This window comes from Danio rerio, chromosome 21 (genome assembly GCF_049306965.1).
Source record: "Danio rerio strain Tuebingen ecotype United States chromosome 21, GRCz12tu, whole genome shotgun sequence".
NCBI lineage: Eukaryota > Metazoa > Chordata > Actinopteri > Cypriniformes > Danionidae > Danio > Danio rerio.
In genome coordinates, this window is record NC_133196.1 from 17,087,501 (window position 1) to 17,110,401 (window position 22,901).

The 22,901-nt window shown below is 35.6% G+C and overlaps 1 long non-coding RNA gene across 1 annotated transcript in view; it reads left to right on the forward strand.

The window, feature by feature from the left end:
- The window catches only part of LOC141379830 (uncharacterized), a 20,398-nt gene extending 4,496 nt beyond the window's left edge, over nucleotides 1-15,902 (forward strand). The window contains exon 3 of the long non-coding RNA XR_012396676.1: nucleotides 13,111-15,902. This is a non-coding gene — a long non-coding RNA (uncharacterized lncRNA). The remainder of the gene's footprint in view (nucleotides 1-13,110) is intronic.
- The last annotated feature ends 6,999 nt before the right edge of the window (nucleotides 15,903-22,901 follow it).

Below are 22,901 nucleotides of genomic sequence, written 5' to 3' on the forward strand. Positions count from 1 at the left end.
CAAACAACTGCCAATCACTGGATGTTTTCTCTTTTTCGAAGTATTCTCTGTCAAATGGTTGTGTGTTAAAATCCCAGTAGATCAGCATTTTCTGAAATACTCAGACCAGCCCGTCTGGCACCAACAACCATGCCACATTCAAAGTCACTTAAATCACCTTTCTTCCCCATTCTGATGCTCTGTTTGAACTGCAGCAGATCGTCTTGATCATGTCTACATGCCTAAATGCATTGAGTTGCTGCCATGTGATCGGCTGATAAGAAACTTGCGTTAACGAGCAGTTAGACAGCTGTACCTAATGAAGTGGCCGGTGAATGTATAAACAATTATATCTAATATATTTAAACATGCATGTGCATATTGGTAATTCCAATAGCCATTTTGGAATTTAAAAAGATGTAACAAATGATTTATAAATGTAAAATCCAAACATGAACTTGTGAACTTGTATATGTAATTTGCATGTATTTCCGAGTATAATTTTTCTGTTTGGGGCCACCGAAAACAATCTTGACCTTCCTTCTCAGACTTTTGGTAGTTTTTCATTATGTTTTTATATAATCACTATATCACAGCTGAGTTGGAGGAGAAAAAATGCTGAAACTACATCTATATGCCGTTTTCAACTCCTGCCAAATGAGTCAGACCTTTATTTTGTCTCTGTCATGCCAACAAAGAGCTTTGTTTAATTTTACTCCACGCATTTGGCTCAAAACCAAAAAGAAATAAAAAAAATCCTGCTATCTAAAGCAGTTTTTGAAAGAGGGGGTTGATAATGGGTTTTCAATATAGCTTTGTAAGCATGCATGCAAGCTTTTTTGATTAAGATTTCAAACAAGATTCTAACTCCTAAACCTCACTGGAGCTCATCATAAAAGGTTTGATTTAGATTCAATTTGTTGAGAATTGCAAGCTATTTCAGATGTAAGTGAGTTAATTTTGTTCTCAAATGTTGCTTTTATGCTCAAAACTGTTCTACCCCCTGGGATCTTTTATTGTAGTTCTGTTTCCCCATGTCTCTAAATCAATCAGAGACATTCATCTATTTTTTTTAATAAGTTCAGATTTATGTCAAACACAGTCTCCAATCATTCTAAAACATTTTAGCACCATCCTGTGGATAAACAGTCTGTTACACAGCTGTTTGTTGCTCTCAAAAATCAAGGTTCTTTAAATATAACATTTAATGTACACTTAACAAAAGGTTTTTGATGTATCTTTGTGGAACGTAAAATAGATTTTTATGGCATCAGTGTTTTTATTGCTACTGATGGTTACGTGGAGAACCTTTGAAGGGATAGTTCACCCAAAAATTCTGTCATTATTTGCTTCTTTCAAACCTGTTTAAGTTTCTTTTTTCTGTTGAACACAAAGGAATATCTGTTGAAGAATATTGCAAAAAAACAGCCATTGATTTTTCATAGTATTTTTTGATCTTACTATGGATGTTGATTGGGGCTTATTATTTTTCCCACATTCTTTAAAATATCTTGTTTTGTTTTTAACAGAAGAAATAAATTCATAAAAGTGTAGAACCACCTGCACCTGTTTGCTGTTTGTTTAAATCACTTATATAAAAGGAGCTGATAAAACACAATTATAGATTTTTTTGTGATATCATTGTTTTATGTTCAATCCACTTTAATCTGTAAAACTTAATAAGTTAACTTAATTCCTTCATGTTGTCTCAACACAGATCGATTGTGTGGAACCCAGCATTTTTTTAGTGTGTGTGAGGAAATTACGTTTTTTTTTTCTCCCTTTTTAGATGAACTGTTTCTTATGCATGCAACCTTTGCATTGCACAAAATATTCATTCATTTTCTTGTTGGCTTAGTCCCTTTATTAACCCAGGGTCTCTACAGCGGAATGAACCACCAGCTTATCCAGCACGTTTTTTACGCAGCGGATGCCCTTCCTGACGCAACCCATCTCTGGGGAACATCCACACACACACACACACACACACACACACTAGAGACAATTTTAGCCTACCCAATTCACCTGTACCGCATGTCTTTGGACTGTGGGGGAAACTGGAGCACCCGGAGGAAACCCACGTGAATGCAGCGAAAGCATGCAAACTCCACACAGAAACGCCAACTGAGCTAAGATTTGAACCAGCGACCCAGCGACCTTCTTGCTGTGAGGCGACAGCACCCGCTCAAAATTTTCTTTTGGGGAAAATATTCTTCAAAATAATATTCAAATTAGGAAAAAAATAAACAAAAAAAATTCTAAATGTTTCTAGAATTGTTGCAAAGACCCATTTTGCATGCTTTATTATTATTATTATTATTATTTTGTTAACTTCTGTAGCAAATTAACATAACAAGTGAATTGAAAGAGACCGTGCTAAACAATTTGAACTCCATTTGTGAACTAAATTTACATACAAGAAAAATATATATACCACAAATTATGATTCTTTTATGGCATTGATATTTCCATTGAGAAAACTTAAAACACATAAACGCTTTAAGGAAAAGTATCTTTAGAATAATCAAATGTTTTTTTTTTTGAAAAATCGGGAAAAAAGTGGGGAACTAAAATTCTGTTATCATTAACTCACCCTTCACTTAACACAAGCCTGTCTGAGTATCTTTTTTTTCTGCTGAACCTAAAATAATATATTTAAAAGAAAGCTGGAAACTGGCAACCAGTGACTTTCATTGTATTTGTTTTTTTTCTACTATGGAAGTCCATGGTTGCCGGTTTTCAGCTTTTTAAAAAATTGAACCAGGGTCATTCTGAAAACATACCTCTATATACATTTCTGGAGACCGCCAAATACATCCCAGAAGCTACTTTTTTGCAGTTTCTGTTTTCACGAATCCACGAAAACAAAGGCTGCTGTGTACACATTTTTTAGATGTCAAACTTCTCTCACGAGTGCCATTCACGCCTGCTGTTCGAGTGTCAATTAACCAGAGGTCGCTGTCGTGACTGACTGATCCACTGACCCACCCTCCTCCTTCCCTGAACCAAACAAATAGTATGTAAAAAGTACTAATCCACCTATTTCCCTAAACCCAACTAATACATTTAAAAAGCAATCCATAAAAAGAAAAGGCCTCTCCAGATTTTTACCACATTCTCATCTTTATTTTATTTTTTGGATTCTGTTTCTGTCTTACCTGGTTTCTGAAACTGTTCTTCACCAGACTCGAACCTCCTTATCATAGTCATCTCTTCTCCACATCTCAAGTCCTCTGACGAGCATGGCGAGCCAACTGGACAAACTGATGACAGTGGGAAAGCCGTCCATATGGAGGTAAGCGGTCGGCTGGTAAGCGCGAAAAGGAATGACTCTATACCACCCCGTAGCATTCGTTTTAAGATGAAATGCAGCCATACGTACTTCTGGCTACATAATTAGCAATCGTATATAGGTCCACGTTTTCAGAATGAGCTTATGTTGTAAAAATTGCTTCGTTTAGGTTTAGAAGGAAGAAAACTAGCGTTTTCATTTTTGGGTGAAGTATCCCTTTTTCATCAGTGGTCTATTCACATTGCACAAATAAGTTTATTAATAGTGGAAAAAGTTTATTTAAATTATAAAATATATATTTTTTTAATTCTGAAAGGTTCTTTGGAAAGCTCAAAATGATTATTCTATGGCATTGCTGTGAAAACAGCTCTGAGATCTTTATTTTATGACTGCAGCCAGTGTTTAGTAACCCTTTGACACCACCAGAGGGACCAACCACAACAAAGCCAATGAGCCCAACGTATAATCAATTATGTCTTCCGATAGCTGTTGGGAAACAAAGGAAGACTGTCCAGACTTCCTCCACAAAAAATCCATCAATCTCTCTTAGCTTTAGTGAAGAGAAGCACAATGACTCATCTCAAATAACAGGGTAACTTCCAAACCCCCTTCAGATGAGGCTGAAACACATTTTATTTTTCCCATATTTCTGCCAGGTACGTGGACAAAAAAAGATCAGGAAAAAAGTAAAAAGCACAGATAGTGAATTCAGATCTGTTTGCACTGTCAGCTCAGTGCGAACGCACTATACCATGTCAATAGACGCTACCACATCTACTAAAGATACGTCTACCTCAACAGCACCTAATATTTACCTCAGACTCACTCACACTTTACTGTGAGCTCGACTGTGATATGAACAGGCCTCTTTTTAGCATTAAATCCCTGCTTCTGGATGTTCTAAAAGCATGTTTATGACAGGATGTATTAAAGTACACTGTAAAAAATAATAAATAATCTGTTAATAAACACAGTTTCTGTATATTGTGTTTTTAGTTTTTTCACGGTTGTGAATTGCATTATGGGATGATGATCTCTGCTCTGTCAACTTTTAATGTTGAAAATTCAACTCTACTGTTTAACAAAGTGACTTTTATGGACATTTTAGTAGTTTAAAATAATCGAATGGATAAGAAATAATATAGAGAGAAATAAATCTGTAAAATAACAGAAAATGTAGGTTTTTGTGGCACCACCAACCCAGACAATATGTCACTTTAAACTATTAAAAATGTTGGTAACACTTTAGAATAACAGTGCACAATGTATTAAAATGTAAACTGAACATTACTTTATTATGAATTGATGACAAGTTAAGGTGCGCTAATCATGAACTAACTTTAACACGAGTCACAAGAGTTTTTGTGTGAATGATGGCTACCTTAATTACTTGTTAGTACATGTTGTTAATTAATGTATTAATTAATATTTAAGTTTAAGCTAAATGTAACCAACACAAACTCATGAGCTGTTAATGTTTAATTATGTCATGACTTTACTTAGAGGGGCACATCACTATTAACTCATCCTTAGCTACTCATAAACTCCTGTGTTTAAAATGTTCATGTTGATGTTGACAGAACACTTTTCTATTGTTATTCAACAAATTATATCAAATTATAAATATTTAGAACAATAAACTTAAGTGGGATGTATGCACTGACTTTAAGGAAAAAGCTTCAAAAGAATCTACTTCTTGAAGAAACTATTGTCTTTTAATGTTGACAACACATTGTTGATCATGTTTTACAGGGTTTTTATCAAAAGTATTGCAACATTTTGTGTTGCAAGGCCCAGAAGAGGTCACTGGGGAAGGTGGTAACAATAGCCAGTAAGTTGTTGGGAAAAAAATTAAAGAGCATTGACTTTATAAACTACTAATAACCTGTTTATTAATAGTTAGGAAGAAGTTGGGTTTTGGTTTTGAGTAAGATTAGGGATGCAAAATAAGACCATACTTAACTACTAATAAACCATTAATATCTTATTAATAGACAGGTATTAAGCCAGTAGTAATTAGCATAAATTGTGACCTAAACAAAAGTGTTACTGATAAAAGTTGTCAGAAGAAAGATCAAGGTTTCATAATGCGATTCAAAAGCATAAATAAACAGGGAAAAATAAAAACACAAATTACAAAAAAACGGAAAACTAAAAAAAAAAAGTTTCTCGTATTTTGTGATTTGTTTTTTTTATTTTATTGAGTTAAAAATTAAATTATTATCCATAAATCAGCACAATGTAAAAAAAAGTTATTTTCCTTTTTTCTGTTTAATTACAGAAACTTACTGTAAAATAATGAACATGAAATTACAGAAATGTCCTGATATTTAGATTTCCAGTACATTTCTGTTATTAAATGTCTGTTATTTTACATTCAATTTATGTAATTTAACGGAAAAAGGTTAAGCAACAAATTTTTGTTTACAGTTTTCTGTATTTTGTGATTCATTTTTTAATTTATTTATTGAGTTTACATATATATTCTATATCCGTATATCAGCACACTGTAAAAAATCTTTTATTTAACTTTTTCTCATTAAATTACAGAAATTTACTGTAAAATAATGGAAATTTACTTGAATTTAGATTTCCAGTAAATTTTTGTCATTTAACGTCTGTTTTTTATAGTAAATTTCTGTAATTTAATGGAATAAAGTTAAATAATGAATTTCTTTTACAGTTTTCCATATTTTGTGATTTGTGGTTTTATTTTATTGAGTTTACACAATAATTATTATCTGTAAATTAGCACACTGTAAAAGAAATTTTATTTTTACTGTAAAATAACGGACGTTAAATTAAAGAAATTGGATGTGAAATTCTTAAATTTAGATTTTCTGTAAATTTCTGTTATTAAACATCTATTATTTTACAGTAAATTTCTGTAATTTAATGGAAAAAAAGTAAAATAATGGATTTCTTTAACAATGTAAGTAAACAAGAAAATCTTGCCTTCTCACCCCTTTTTTATGCCATTGCTTTTGACCGTTACAAAAAAATCGTGACATCTGCTCTCTTTCTTATCAGCACTCCTGTAAAAATCTAAGTCAGCATGTGCAAGCGGTCATTAGGGAGGAGATCTTTAGGCTTCCTACCATTGCATTAAGCTGTGGCTGAATCATAATCATTGATCCATTTAAGAGAGGGATTGTCTAATGATGCAAATTATGTCATCGAACAAGCTGTCACAAACGTTTAAGCACATTTCCAATATCGACTATTAGCTCATAATGCAACCCGAGCCTTTAACGTTTACAAGTAAATGGAAGACAAATGTGTCTTTTGACATGCAACACTTGAACTCCTTTTTTACAAGGTGTCTGGTAACACTTATTTTTTCACCCTTACTTGACTTGCAGCTCTTTTTACTTGTGTGTGTTCCTCTAAATATAGTCAAAATGGATGAATTGTTAGAGGCATGCTTTTGGTTCTTGCCAGGAATGGATAGATCTGTTTTTATGGTAAAAGAGAGGTTTGAAGAGGCATAATGGGAGATCTGCTGTGAGCTGTCAATGATTCATGTATCGTGAAAACATATGATCTGAATTCATACTTCTGCAGCTGGTTCTCCTCCACAATGATTATGGTGTGTCTATACAAGACCTGAAATGACACTACGCAAAATGTAAAACATGTGGGAGTAGAACAGTTACAGTATTCAGAGGTTTAGGGTCATTATAGGGTCATTTATTTATTTATTCTTTTTTAATACACTCAGAAAAAATAGTACAATGTTGTACCAAAGAAGGTACAAACCCTTGTTACTGAGGCAGTACCTTTTTATGGAACAGAATTGTACCTTAAGACAAAGACACAATTTTTACCATTGCAGTTTGTCCCTTTGACATGATTTGTACCATGGGAAATCAAAATGTACCTTTGGTTTTTAAAACCTGCAGATACAGTATTGTACCTTCATTAAAGAATGAAGAAAAAAAATGATCCAAAAAGGTACCACCACAGTGACAAGACACTTTTTACCTTAACAGTGTCAAAAATGCTTACCAAATATTTATTTAAAATGCCTTTAATGTTTAGTTTGCAATACCTCACAAAACCTAAAGTTTTACCAGTTGTTTTGTAATATTGTATGAATTGTATGGTGAATTATTTTTTAGGGTCATTAATACATCATTTATTATAGACAAAGGTTGAGGAATTGTTTTTTAAGTTTAGGGTCAAGGGCGACGCAGTGGGTAGCACGTTCGCCTCACAGCAAGAAGGTCGCTGGTTCGATCCTCGGCTCAGTTGGCGTTTCTGTGTGGAGTTTGCATGTTCTCCCTGCGTTCGCGTGGGTTTCCTCCGGGTGCTCCGGAGGAAGCACCAAAAGACATGTGGTACAGGTGAATTAGGTAGGCTAAATTGTCGGTAGTGTGTGTGTGTGGATGTTTCCCAGAGATGGGTTGCGGCTGGAAGGGCATCCGCTGCGTAAAAACTTGCTGGATAAGTTGGCGGTTCATTCCGCTGTGGCGACCCCGGATTATTAAAGGGACTAAGCCGACAAAAAAATGAATGAATGAGTTTAGGGTCATTATAGGGTATTTTTTTTACATTATTTATAATTATTATTAATTGGCAGAGGTTTGTTGGCAAAGCGGTGGCGCAGTAGGTAGCGCTGTCGCCTCATAGCAAGAAGGTCGCTGGTTCGAGCCTCGTGGGTTTTCTTCGGGTGCTCCGGTTTCCCCCACAATCCAAAGATACGTGTTACAGGTGAATTGGGTAGGCTAAATTGTCTGTAGTGTATGAGTGTGTATGGCTGTTTCCCAGAGATGGGTTGCAGCTGGAAGGGCATCTGCTGCATGAAACATATGCTGGATAAGTTGGCGGTTCATTCCGCTGTGTTGACCCCAAATTAATAAAGGGGCTAAGCCGAAGAGAAAATGAATGAATGGGGAATTGTTTTTTAAGTTTAGGGTCATTATAGGGTAATTTTTTTAATTAATTATTTGTTGTTGTTATTATTAATAATAATAGGCAGAGGTTGGAGAATTGTTTTAATCAGCAATTAAAATTTGATAATTAAAATTATTATGCTTTAATTTGATTAAATTTAACAGTAAAGAATTTACTTTATGACAAATTGTTCTTTAATAAATGCAGTCCTTTTAAAACTGTTGAGAATCCTAAAAAAAAAAATATCCCAGGTTCCACAAAAGGTTTTACACACTGTTTTAATCATTGATAATATGAAACTTTCATGATTTAATTTAAATGATATATTTTAATTTTCACTTTAATGACTAAGGTGAATAAATCACAGTTTTAAAAATATTTTAAAAGCTCCAAAATATATTTTGATTGAATACGTCAAGTCAAGACAACATGACCAAATATTAGAACATTGCATAACAATAAATGACTGTGTTTTTTGTTTTGTTTTTTGTTTAATATTCATTCATACATTCCCTCATTTTCTTTTTGGCTTAATCCCTTTATACATCATGGGGTCGCCTCAGCAGAATAAACCTCCAACTTATCCAGCATATGTTTTTTTACATAGCAGATGCCCTTCCAGTCACAACTCAGTACTGGGAAACACTCTCTCATTTACACTCATACTACAGTCAATTTAGTTTATTCAATTCACCCATAGCGCATGACTTCGGACTGTGGGGGAAACCGGAACACCTGGAGGAAACCCACGCCAACACAGGGAGAACATGCAAACTCCACACAGAAATGCCAAGTGACCCAGCCGGGACTCGAACCAGCGACCTTCTTGCTGTGAAGCGACAGTGCTAACCACTTAGCCTCTGTGCTGCCCCTGTAATTTTTACTTCCATAAAAAATATGCACTTTTAACAGGAATTGCCTTCAGTAATTAAAAATAGCAGTGGAAACGGCAGCTAGCCACAGTCTTTTCCATTATGCAACATATTTGAATGCCTAAACTCTCGTCTATGTGCACTAAATTTAGGTTTTCCTCAGGTGCAATCCTTCGAGAATCTGATTTCATTTAAGTAATTATCCCTTAGACAAAGTTCAAAGAAGAAAGATAGTCAGGCTCAGTGGCTTGTTATAGTTTCCCTTCTAAATTAGACTTTCATAACAAAAAAGAGAAAAAAAACACTCACATCATTGTGAAATTTGATTACAGAGGAGAATGAACTGCATGCGGTTATAGGTGGGTTAAACAGGTTTTACTGATTGAGACAAGTACTTTGTTTCAGTGCCAAATGTTGAAAGCGTTTATATGAATATCTAGCTCTTTATGTTTCAATGAGTTTGTAACAGGTGGGTATCACTAATGACGCTTATGGAGCGAAAGTTAACAGTGGAAAAAGATCATACAGCCAAAACTACCTGAAGCCTATCTTTTCTTCTTATGAGCCCCATGGGACTTTTCAATAATAAGGAATCCTGTGAGGAAATTACAATGCTGGAACCTTCACATCCCACCAGGATCACAAACCTTTGGGGGAAGAATGGCATTCAGAAGCCTCTAATGAACAAGTCAACAAAAGACTCGCTTCTAAACTGTAGAAATATCCTGGGTTCCACACAATCGATTTGTGTTGGGAGATCATGAAGGAATTAAGTTAACTTATTAGTTTCTACCAATTTAAGTGGATTGAACATAAAACAAATACGTTTTTACCCAAAAAACTTAAGAATTGATAAATAATAAATAATGCTAACAATAGAAAATATGCTGTTTGATCAAACTAAAATTAAGCTGAAACTACACAATTGTTTTGAGTTTTTTGCAACAACTTAATTGTTTTTTGTTCAGTCCACTTAAATTTGTAAAAAAAATAATAATAAGTTAACTTAATTTCTTCATGTGTCTTCATGTTTTCCCAACACAAATTGATTGTGTGGAGCCCTTTTTTTTTTTACAGTGTATAGCTGTATAAAACCCAACAGTGAACTTTATCAAATGAAATGAGTGTAGTTAACTCAAAATTGACTGAAAGTTAATTATACACATTTGAAAAGAGTTTTGAACTTAGTGTTGAAGGTAATGAGTTAATTAAATACCTCATTACTTCAGCCTAAATGGAGTAAGTTCACAGTACTCATATAGAATAGTTTTTTAACTCAAATAGTTTGTAGCAATCGTTTTTCTCAAACGGTTTGAGTTGCCTTAACTTATTGAGTTTTACATTACTCAATTGGTTTGAGTTCTCTTCATTTATTGGGGTTTACTTTCCTCAACTTCCCTCATTTACTCAAATGGATTAAGTTCACAGTACTCATTAGGATTAGTTTTTGACCTTAAATGGTTTGATGCAATCGGTTTCCTTTATTTATTGGGTTTTATGGTGTATGGAAAAAAATTTGAAGATCTCTCGATTTCTATAGATTCGCTAGATTTATTTAGTAGATGTTTCAGTAAAATGTTAGTGGTCTGTGATAACATTTCTTATAATTTTGAAATAAAAATACTGCCATATTTTTTCATCTTCAGAAACATTTTCAGAAAATGGCAATTGGTCAAATTCATAAATTTTTTCATTTATTAAGGCAGAAAATTATGCTTTTCCATACCAAATATTGATTTTGTAACACTTCTGGAGTATTTTTGAGCCTAAACATGAATCTAAAAATGGTCAATTAGGTTTTTGTTTGTTTAATTAGAAACACGTCATCAGTAATTTACAGTAATTACCTTTTACTCAAACACACAATCAAAAAATATATTTTTGCTGCTTATTCAAACTAATTAAAATGAGATGAATCAACACAGTTTGGGGGGACAACTTAATTGTTTAATGTTCAATAAACTTAAATTAGTAAAAACCATTAGGTTAACTTTATCGATTTGTGTTTGGACAACATAACAGAGGTCTAACGGTGGCTCAGTGGTTAGCACTGTCGCCTCACAACAATAAGGTCGCTGGTTCGAGTCCCAGCTGGGCCAGTTGACATTTCTGTGTGGAGTTTACATGTTCTCCCCCTGTTTGTGTGGATTTCCTCTGGGTGCTCCGGTTTCCCCCACAGTCCAAAGACATGCATTATAAGTGAATTGGGTAAACAATATTAACCATAGTGTATGAGTGTGTGTAAATGCAAGAGTATATGGGTGTTTCCTAGTACTAGGTTGCAGCTAGAAGGGCGTCTGCTGCGTAAAACATATGCCGTAATAGCTGGCGGTTCATTCTGTGGTGATTCCTGATAAATAAGGGACTAGGCTGAAGGAAAATAAATGAATGAACAACTTGAAAGTATTGTGCTGAACCCAGCATCTTTTACAGTGCACTCAATTTTAAAGCTGTCCTTATTTATTTTCCATAACTATGTTGTGCACATTAGTAAATAACATAATAAAACACTCTTTATCCTTATCACATATATAGATGTTTGGACATTTAAAACCCTCAAGATATATATTTTAATCAGTAGATGTGTGCCATGTCCTACCAGTCAAGCTACAGGGGTCCATAAAAGCTCCATACCAGCATGCCGCTGTTAATTATGTGTTTATTTGTGAAATTCTATGCTGATTAAAGCTAAGGTTTTGGATCACGAGGACATTAGAGGTTCAAAACAGGCATCTTTTGTGCTGTTGTCAGCCTCTTTCTCGGGGTGCGGGGCCCCCTCGGTCTGATAAAATGCAAGCCAGACTCCTCAAACACTCCACCATGAAGCAGCTCCAACCAGACCCCTGAGGCTCTATTAAACGTCACTCAGTGGAAACATGAAAGAAATGCCCGTGGAAATGAATCATAGCCTCTACCCCTCCTCAGCCCAGTCCCTCCATCCCATGTGCCCGCGACCACAAGAAAGAGTGCGGCGGAGAAAGAGTGGAGGTTATAAAACACAAGCTGGCTTTAGTGCAGCTTGTTGTTTAGCACTGTGATGTAAGATGCTGCTGCTGGCATTGCTGCTGTATTTTATATATAGCCTTAATTATATAGAACAGTATTTTTTAATCAACTTTTTAAACATTTTTTAAACCGAATAGCCGAATCTTGCTTGTTTTGAGAATGTTCGAAAGGTCAAAAATAACATTCAGCTGATTTTACATTTTCTTCAGTCTCGTAATGTCATTGCACATCAAATCACTTCATTCACACATGGTAAATAATTAGACAAGCACTGTCTACATCATTGCAATATGCATATCCGAATCACAGCTGCATGTTAAAATAGTAAATGTAAAAATGGTACAAAAAGTAAATAACAGTGACAGTAATAAAGTAACAGTTAGTTAAATGTGTCATTCATCTAATCATTTTTCTAAATCTTTGCTGTTGTATAACCATGCTTGTCAAATCATCACTGAATTCTGCAATCCTCAGTTTGTAAAATGCAGTTCAATATTCCGTAAACTTTGTTATTGTCATGGTAACATTCATATTCAAATCTTTGCTGCATTCTGATTAGTCAAACATGACACTTCAGCAGTCCAATATTTCATACAATTTCATACAAAGATCATGCCAGCAAAATACATTCGTATACAAATATTTACTGCATTTTGGAAAACTTGATTGGTCAAACATGGCATTTCAGCAGTTTCGTATTCCATGTATTTTAACATAGCAACAATCATAACTGAATGTTTGCTGCATTCTGACCCAACTAGACAAACATGGCATTCCAGCAGTCCTAAGTTATTGTAAATGTTAACTTCATAGCAACATTCATATCTAAATACACTACCTGACAAAAGTCTTAAATAAAAGGCAAAGGCCTCAAGATTATGCTTTTTTTTTACCAAAATAAAATATGATCATGCTTTGGATATTAATTATTGTAGGACATTAAGCTTTGACTTTGCTTGACAAAAGTCTTGTCACTTAACAGAAATAATGTACAATATAGAATATAAAGCATGGTTCAGTGGAAAAAGAATGAGCATTGTGTAAGCTTTCTCCTCCATCTTACAGATATGCTCAATAATGTTCATGTCTGGTGACTGGGCTGTCCAATCCTGGAACTTTGATGTGGAGGTTGAAGTATGAGAAGGAGCGCTATCCTGCTGAAGAATTTGCCAGCTGTTGATGTTGCCATCCACTCTGCAGATCTCTCGCAACAGAAAAATCTACCTTCTGAGACTTCAGTTTTCATTTAAACATCATATAGTCATCTGAGTATTTGCTGCATTCTGGAATATTTGACTCGTCAAACACAGCATTAAAGCAGTCCGGTTTCATTTTGGGAAATATTGGACTACTGAATAGCAACGCTGTGTTTGAAGAATAAAGTGTATCAGAATGCAGTGTTAATTTGGATATATAGTTTGCTATGACAACAGCAACATTTATAGAGTATTGGGCCACTGGTTGATTTTGTTATGATCTTAAAATTTTGACTGTTGAGGGCCATAGCACGTCATGTACAATGTGGTCCTCTAGATTAACATCTATGTTGATCCTGGAACATATTGTTTGATGTCAAATGTAGTCCATACATATTCCTTACCCCTAAACCCATTCATAACTACAAATTATTCCCAAAATCAGAGGAGAATAATAGTTGGATAACAAACATATAAAAGCCTAACCTTTAAGTGATAAACGTATGCCTTAATTCTGATTGGCTGATTGGATTGTTGTTCCAGAATCAACACAGATGGTAATCTAGGAATATGTCCTACTTGGTGAAATCAGATTAGCGGAGTGGCATATTTGACTAATTAAATATTATACAATGTAGCATTAATTCAATTACACACTTTATGATGACTTTCTAAAATGCACCACTAATTTTGAAATACTGTTTAGATGACAACTGTAAGATGTATGGAATATCTAATGCTACCTCTCAGCAATTCGTAACTTTTTGATTTAGTGGCTAATTTGGATGAATTTGTGCAATCTCAATCATACATTTATTTTGTTGGGTTTAGGGCTGGGGTTTGGTGCCACGTCTACTTTAGTTTACAGTTTTTTTGTTTTTTTTTTTGATTGCTTAAGCACAATTTTCAAAAAAGGGCCCATGTTTTTAACAGTAAACACATTTAGCACAACCACACACCCAATTAGCAAAACACTACTGATCCTTTGCAAAATTAAACAATCTTGTAAAGACTGTACACTTCTGTTTAAAAACCACACTTTTTACCAAAAGAAACACACACTTCACATTTACTATACTCTGTTTGCACGAGTTACACTCTGCTGTGATAAACCTAAAACACTTTTAGCACTTATACTTCCATATAATTAGAGTAGGCTACCATCAACAAAGTACAAATAGAAAGTAAATCCACCAAACACTACTCAAGACCAATGCTGCACACTGAAGAAACTTTATTTTTCAACATGTCCAAAATGTTGACATGGAGATTCATATTACTGTAACAACGTGTCACTTTACGTATGTAATGTGTTAGACATTGTCTCTTCACCTAGCTGGATCTGGCCAGAGAATTATCAACATCGCAATGTTGTCATTAGCAAGACACCTTGAAAAAAAAACGTCTTGAATGACGAATCCTTCCTTGTATACTGCTAACCTCCATCTGGCCACAGGCCTCCTCCATGGCTTGGATGAGGGGGACCTCAGCCTGGAGACAGAGATCATAGACCTTCCACCATGCCGAGAAAAACTCTTCTATAGGGTTGAGGAATGGAGAGTATGGTGGAAGATATAGGACGGTGAAATGTGGATGTTGCTGAAACCAGTTCTGAAACCAGTTCTGAACCAGAGCAGAGCAATGGAAAGACACATTGTCCCAGACAACAATCTATTGCATATGACCGATTTGATTTGCTGCTGATTTTGTTGTGCAATTGGTCCAAGAATGTAAGTATGAGTGCTGTTTTGTAAGGGCCCAGGGACATGGAAGAGGAGGACCCCATCCTGTGTAATGGCTGCATAGAGTGTTACAGTATATTTCCCCCACATTGCCCTGGGACATTGACTATAGCCCTGTGGCCAATTACATTTCTTCCCCTTCTTCTTGTTCTCGTCAGTTTGAACCCAGACTCATCTACGAAAATGAACTCACGCTGGACCTCCTCACCATCCATTCATAAAACTACCTGAAGAACAGGGTCAGGCAAAATTGTCTAGTTCAGTATAATCTAGTATTACATATTACAGTACAGTAAAAGATTATAAGACAGTATGCAAGATCACTCTGCTAAAGTGAATACATACCTCTGTATACTCATGCCATAGTTGTTTTACCCTTTCGGAATTGCGCTCGAAAGGCACTCGATAAATTTAAAATATTTTTACATTTAAAAATATTGTTAAAAAATTTTTAAAATTGCCATTTTATATTTCTTAAACACCTGATTGGTGTGTTTACAATTAAGCAAACAAGTGTTTGCACACCTGATGACTGTTGAATCAATAGGTTGGACGGTGTGGTAATTTGACAGTCAGTGCTTTGGCATTGCAAGAAAGTGACTCTATGATAAATTTTAGTGTGTAATGTTTGTTAAGTGTGTTTAGTGTTTTGCAAATCACTGTGTGTAGAGTTTTGCAACCAGTGTGAGGTTGACAATGTGCTTATAGTTGTGCAAATATGAGCTGATGTTTTGCTTCTTGAGTGTAAGGTTTTACTAATAGTGTACTACTTTTCATTTTAGTGTGTAAGCAATCCAAAAAAACTGTAAATTCATTTACTGTACATCATTTAAAATACACATTTGAACTCATAAGAATTTGTATGAATTAGCCACTAAACTGACAAAATGTAAAAAATAAATACTGTGAATATCAAACCACGGAATGACACATTTGATCGATCTAATCTTGAATAATTACATTGCTGTCAACTGGACGTTTGTGCAATATTGGACCACTGAATGTCATGCTTGAATGCTTAATCCAGTCTCTTCATTCACTCTTAAGACAGTACATTAAGTGCGGTTTATTTATAAACTAATTTCGAGAGGATCACGTACTTATGATCAACACGGCTGGCAACTCATTAGCTCCGTAATCTACCCTATTAGATGGTTATGGACGCATTAAAAATAAACAGAGCTTTTCACTCCACTTATTTTCGTCTTGAAGACCACCATCCAAAAACATACACCATAGCCAATCGACTAAACCAAATTATTACCTAAGACAACCTTTGTTTACAAGCAGGGAAGTTCTCGAGACCTACCTGAGCTCGAACTCCCCTCTCACCCTTATAACGAGAGGGCTCAAGGATATTACGAGCTCAGGGCTCTCTCCCGGGACAGCATGCCAATTACGCTTTATTGATCATCAGCTAAGTGTGAACTCTTGAAAGCTAATTTAACTACAATGCATTTGTTGCTTTAGTGTTGTAAAATATGTCCAGATATTAACACACAATGAAATTCAGCCTTTAAACTGCCATCACAAGATAGAACAACTTCAGTTTACAACTTCTGTCAGCAAAAATTACATTAAATATAGTAAATGCTGACAAAGCCAAATCCCTTTGGGCAGTTAATTCACAGTCCATTCTGGTTTTCCCTACCATGTTGTGTAAATGTTTTTAGGCTTTGTGAATCATTCCAGAATTCACCATGGACGTCTGTGGAGATCGGATGCAGCACCATCAAAGACCATATGGACACAGTCCTCCTGTTGAGCCAAAATGGTTCTTTAAATTCAATGTAATCACTAATACAGAGACACAACAGACCACCTATTGTGTGGAAATTAGGCAGAACCTTATACAAAGCCCTAATGCCTGCTGAATCACTGCCTCCCATCTGAATCTTGGGGTGTGAATCATGCCAATTTAAGTAAATTCGAGCTCCTCCATGCCACACACTAAGCAGAAATTATCAGGCCAGCTGTAACCGCAATGCAATCTGAAGCATTATTTGAGCTGTTTTTATCAACATGTTTACATCGCTGGTTGCAAAGCATTTCAAATCACACTCTTTCATTTCACCTAATGTTCTTCACAGATAAAAGACTAGAAATGCTACTGCACATTGTGGGATTTAATCATTTAAAAGGGTAGTTCAAGCTTGTTTTTTTACTGTAATCACGCACTGTAAACCCAACAGTCAACTTTATCAAAGGAAATGAATGTAGTTAACTCAAAACTGACTGAAAGTTAATTCTACTCATTTCAAGAGTTTTTAACTCAGTGTTGAAGGTAATGAGGTTATTAAATAGCTCATTACTTCAACTTAAGTGGAGTAAGTTCACAGTACTCATATAGATTAGTTTTTGAACTGGTTTGTTGCAATCGATTTCCTTAAATGGTTTGAGTTGCCTTAACATATTGAGTTTTACTGCGCTCAAATTGCTTCGTTAACTCAAATGGAGTAAATCCAAAGTACTCAGTAGGATTCTTTTTGAACGGTTTGAATGGTTTGTTGCAATCGGTTTTCTCAAACGGTTTGAGTAACCATATCTTTCTGGGTTTTACAGCACAGTAATATTAATTAATTAACAATGTATACTAAATATAAGGTTACAATTGGAGTTTGTAGCATGTCATTTACAGATTTAAGTACAAAGTAATATTAAGTAATGTGTACTCATTATATGGTTGCATTTAAATGGCACCTACCTTAAAATTAAAGGGTTTATTGCAATTCACTGTTAATTTAAAGACTATGCATATACGGTGGGCTACTTTTTACATAGTGCTGTTTAGCGGTTTACCTGAAAAAACAATGCTTACTGTACTCAGCTATTCGAGACCTCTTCAATAATATTACTTACAATGGTTAACTACATCTTTAAATGTACTTTTTTTTTTTAAGGAAAAAACTGTAATGTAAACTCGGATTGTAACAAAGGTAGCAGGGCCGGCCCAAGCCTTTAGGGGGCCCTAAGCAGAATTTTATTTGGGGCCCCCTTGGTGCAGACAATATGACAAATTATTGTTAATCCTTTGCACACTTTAAATTTAAATTTAAAACAAGCCGTAGCTGTGTTGCTTAAAATTTAAAATATGCTTTTAGGGCCCAAGAAATGCTTTGAAATGTGCAATTTTTAATCATTGTTTAAAACATGAAGAGAGGGGTATAGAGTAGCTCCTCCCCTTTTCCTCACAGCTCTACCAGTGAGAGTGGTTGAGCTCAAGCACAACAAATGAACAGCCAATGAGAATTGTCTTGTAGGCAGCGAGGCATGTCAGACACTAGAGAGCATTTGATTGGTCACAGAAGATTTGATGAGAAACTGAAGTATGAGGTGATGTAAAAAAAAAAAATGTTGAATCATTTAGGCAGAAGTGACAAACTGCAAGTTTTACATGTTTATATGGGTTTTACATCGTCGAAATGTGAATATGGTCATTGTTTTGTACCACACTAGCATATAGATATCCTTGAGGTCTAACATACTGTACTGCTACTAATACCTAAATAATGATACTTTAATTTCACTGAACCTTTAAGACAATTCTAGATATTCTGCAGAAACAACTGCCTATTGAGCTCACCTTTTATATGACTACTTGACACAAAACTACACAATTAGACACAAAACATTAATCTCAGCTGTAATGAATGTTGACAGAAACAAAAAGGGCTAAAGCCTTTAAAACCTTCAAGGTAGGCATTGACATCCACACTTTAAATGTTTGCACTTGCCCCAACATTTTATCCTACCCATCAGATTATGCTACCACCTCTGTTTTGAATGGTTCTGAGATTTGGGTTAGGGATTGGGGTAGGTTAGGGCCATGTTACAGCATCATATCACACCATTCCACAATAAAATTTACACTGGTGGCAAAAGCTGATGGGTATATTGTCATCAAAATGTGCAACCAACTTTTTGAATGGGAGGTAGGAGAATCTGGACAAATCGACAGAACACCCTCTACACTCTGATAAATGGTCAGAAAAAAGGGTACAGTTGGGGTCCATTTGTAAACACTTGGGTTACAAATGGTGAAGTTGTACACTCAATGGTTCATAGTAGCACCTTATGGTACTCATATGTAACATTTAAGGGTAAAAAAGGACCAAATATGTTTCAACTTTCAAAGGGTCCATGTATGGAGCATTTAAGGCCCAAACAAACGTACAATCTACAATCAACATGTATGAAACAGCCATTCCTTTATATCAAGACAATAATTTTCATGAGCTGTTGGTTATTTGAAAGAAATGCACAAAAAATGGATATTAACAATAAAATTTTTTTAATGTATAAAGCATGGCATTATAATTAATATTATAAATTAATATTTTTTATTTTAAAAAATGTTAGCATAAATCACCATAAATGTGAAGTGAAATGTGTTATTATACAAAGACTTCTGTCTATGATTTTCAGATGTAATTAACTACTATGGACATACAATAGTACACGATTTATTATAAAGATAAGCAGATTGGTAAACAAAGACAGAGTACAACAGGGTAATAAATAAACTAATAAGACAATTATAAAAACAAAACAAGCCAAAATAATACACCTGCGAACTAATAATAGATTTAAAAGACCAAAAACTGGCCCTTAGATATTCACAAGATGTATTAAATATCATGTTTTACTGCAATGGGGAGGTGAAATGCATGCATTACTGGTCTGTAAATATAGGCCTACATGCAGGGTGCAAACAATTCTAATTAGACAAATAATATCCTGACATTTTAAAAAAATGTATTTATAACTGAGAAATAAAACCCACATTATTTGAGAAGCTATAGAAATCAGTCTAGCACTTTATAATTGTCTGGGTTCACAGAGATGGTTCTACTGCGTTGTACTTATATTTTAGCGCCATCTAGTGGGAAACGCGTGACACACTGTAAAACCTAAGTTAAGATAACGCATTACCTTCAACACTGAGATTAAAACCAGATTTTCCAGTCACGCAATTGACCGTATTCTCACGCTCTCACGCCACACATCACTTTTCTCACGCAGTAAAATCATCTCATACAGTTTTAAAGACGTTTATCATTACATAAAGATGTTATTATCTCTGTGGAACCGAATAGTGAAAGCAATGTAATCAAAAACAAACTGACGCATGCGCGCAGAAAACATACCAGCGCAGCGCGCCTCTCGCACCGCTCCTGCTGCTCGCGTTCCCTCTCCCGATATAAATCCCGGTTGTGAACATGCATGTGGAAAAAAATATGCGCTGCTCACGTGCCGCTCATGCCTTGTGCTACAGGTGTTGTGCCGAGAAACGCATCCTTGCAGTAGGATGCACCCCTTTCAAACTTTTATTGAGATTCTCAGTCTACATAAAAACCAATGTAGGCCATAATTGATTAAAACGTAATATGATTATCTTGATGGATAAAGCAAAAACTACAAGTGAAACGCATTTTAAAACGCACTAGGTTTACAAATAAATGTATGAAAAAATAAAAATAAAAAAAAAATAAAAGATGTAATCTTTAAGGGAAGGGTATTCCCCATTGGTTCACACTTATAATGCTGGTATTAAAAAATATCCATTTAAGTTAATAGATTCCCATTTCAGAAGGGGTGCATTTTATGACAGGGTAGGTGTCGGCATGCAGTGAGTTTTGGAAGCCGTCAAAACCAAAGTTAAATAATATGATTATGATCTTATTTTGACTAAGCATAGCTCCTGATAGATTTTTCTTTGTATGAAACAAAAAGGAGGGATGAAGTCAGGGCCGCCATTGTAGTACAAGGTAACGCTCCTTCGAAATGAACGCTCCTTTCAAATGATCGCCATCTAGCGGTCACATAATCTAATGACTTAAAATTATGACAACTTGATCAACTTCTTTTATATATATATATTTAACTTGACATTACTTTTTTTTCTCACCACCACACTGGTCTTTTTCGCAAGACAAAATTTTGTTGTTGGAAACTGTATTTTATAAACTTAAATTTGTCTTTAGCATGCTAAAAGTAATTGAGTAAGAGACGTTTTACTTGATTTGGGTCATTAAAAAAACTCCCTGATGTATGTAGCCTAAACCTGCTGTAGTCAACCTAAAACCTGCAGTAGGTTGACATAAAACTAAAACAATACCCATTCTTGTCTTAGGACATTTTATTTAGCGAATTTTAAAATAGCAGTAAGTTTATGACTTGATAAATACATAGTATAATTTGCTGATTTCAAACATACAGAATAAATATAGTTATGAAACAAATAACACCAAATGTTGACTAATGAAGGTACATTTATAACAACTATTTATTTGTTAGACTACTGTATTGTCAAACCATGTTGCATACAAATGCATTCAACAGTCTTCTATGACAGTGCATTGCTGTAGAGGACAAATAAAACACGAGACAGGTGTTTAGCAAGAGTGTAGTTTATTTAGTTTGACATGCAAACGTATCTAAACTAGACACACTTTCAGAAAACAGCCCGGAAACATTATAATGCGCGCGCTCGTGAAAAGAACCCGCGGTTGTGTTCAACTGTTGTCTTCAATAGTCCTTCTTTGCTCAACAACTCAGCTGAAAAACAAAACAAAACATCACAGTCAGACATAGAGCAAAGAGCATAGAATTAGCAAGAGGCGACACTCTACAATTTGGGAAACAATAACGCGCTTTTAGAATAAATTAAATAAAAACAAAGCAGAAGCTTTCCATCGCGACAGCAATGACTATCACTTCATAATGGCGGAATCCGGGTCTGTTGCTCATGGTCATTCTAAGCTCTTTGCATAAAGCTAACTCAAAACAGTTACCATGGTTTCTATTTCAAACTATAGTAAACTAAAGTTTGAAACTATAGTTTAAATAAAATAGAAGATGAGTGAGCCTCGTTACTCCCACCCACCATAACCCTCTACCCCGGGCGAACTGGCAACGCTGACAGAGCACACGAGCTTTATAGGAATGCATATGCAAATTTTTACAAGGTACGTCACTGTTGTCTCGTTGTCATGGCGAGCGCTGATATGGAAGGCCGTTGGGGCCAAAACGTCTGCAACAAACGTGTTAACGCGTAATTGCGTGTTAACACATAATTTACGCGTTAACACGTAATTTACGCGTTAACACGTTGGTACGTGTTAACACGTCATTTACATGTTAACACCATAGACTGTAAAATATATGGACGTAGTATCCGTGACGTCACCCATAGGTTTCTGAAGAGCACAAAAGAAGCCACAAGTAGGCGCGGCCAACCGTCGCCATTTTGGTCACGCGTCATCACACCCACGGCGGGATACCAAACAAGGGCAAAGAGGCGGAGAGTGAGCGGAGCTACAGACACTTGCTAGCATTTAGCTTGGACCTGGTTCAGACACACTTTACTTTGGGAGAACGCTTAATACTTTATCACCTGCGACTCGTTTGTATTCTGACCACTTGTGCTTGGTTGTACACTCTATCAATAAAGTGTTTAGACTTTTAAAAACACTGCTGTAATACATTGAGCCACTAAACATTGTTCTTATGACGTTTTTCAACAGGAGGAAAATGTAAGCGGTGCTTCCCAAACCAAAATGATGCGTACTGGCGTCATTTGCGTCTATGATGTTTCCAGGAGATGAACAGCTGAGTTCAATTTGTAATGAGTCCAAGCCTTTAAAAGCGATTGTAGTTTCTGGGTCAGGAGGGGTTTTTCTTGGTTTTTGATTGCAGGTGCTGCTGAGCCGCTGGCCAAGGCTATCGTGCCGGGACGTGGGCATGATGTTGTGCGCGAGCGAATGACTGGGAGGGATAATTGGTAGTGCTGGGGTTTCCCCGGACTAAAGTTTCGGCGGCCGCTGTTGACTTCCAATCGCTGTATCCCACGTCCGGTAGCGGGTAAGCGGGCCAGCAGCACAATACTGTTGTGGGGTGTGTGTATTGCATTTTGTTC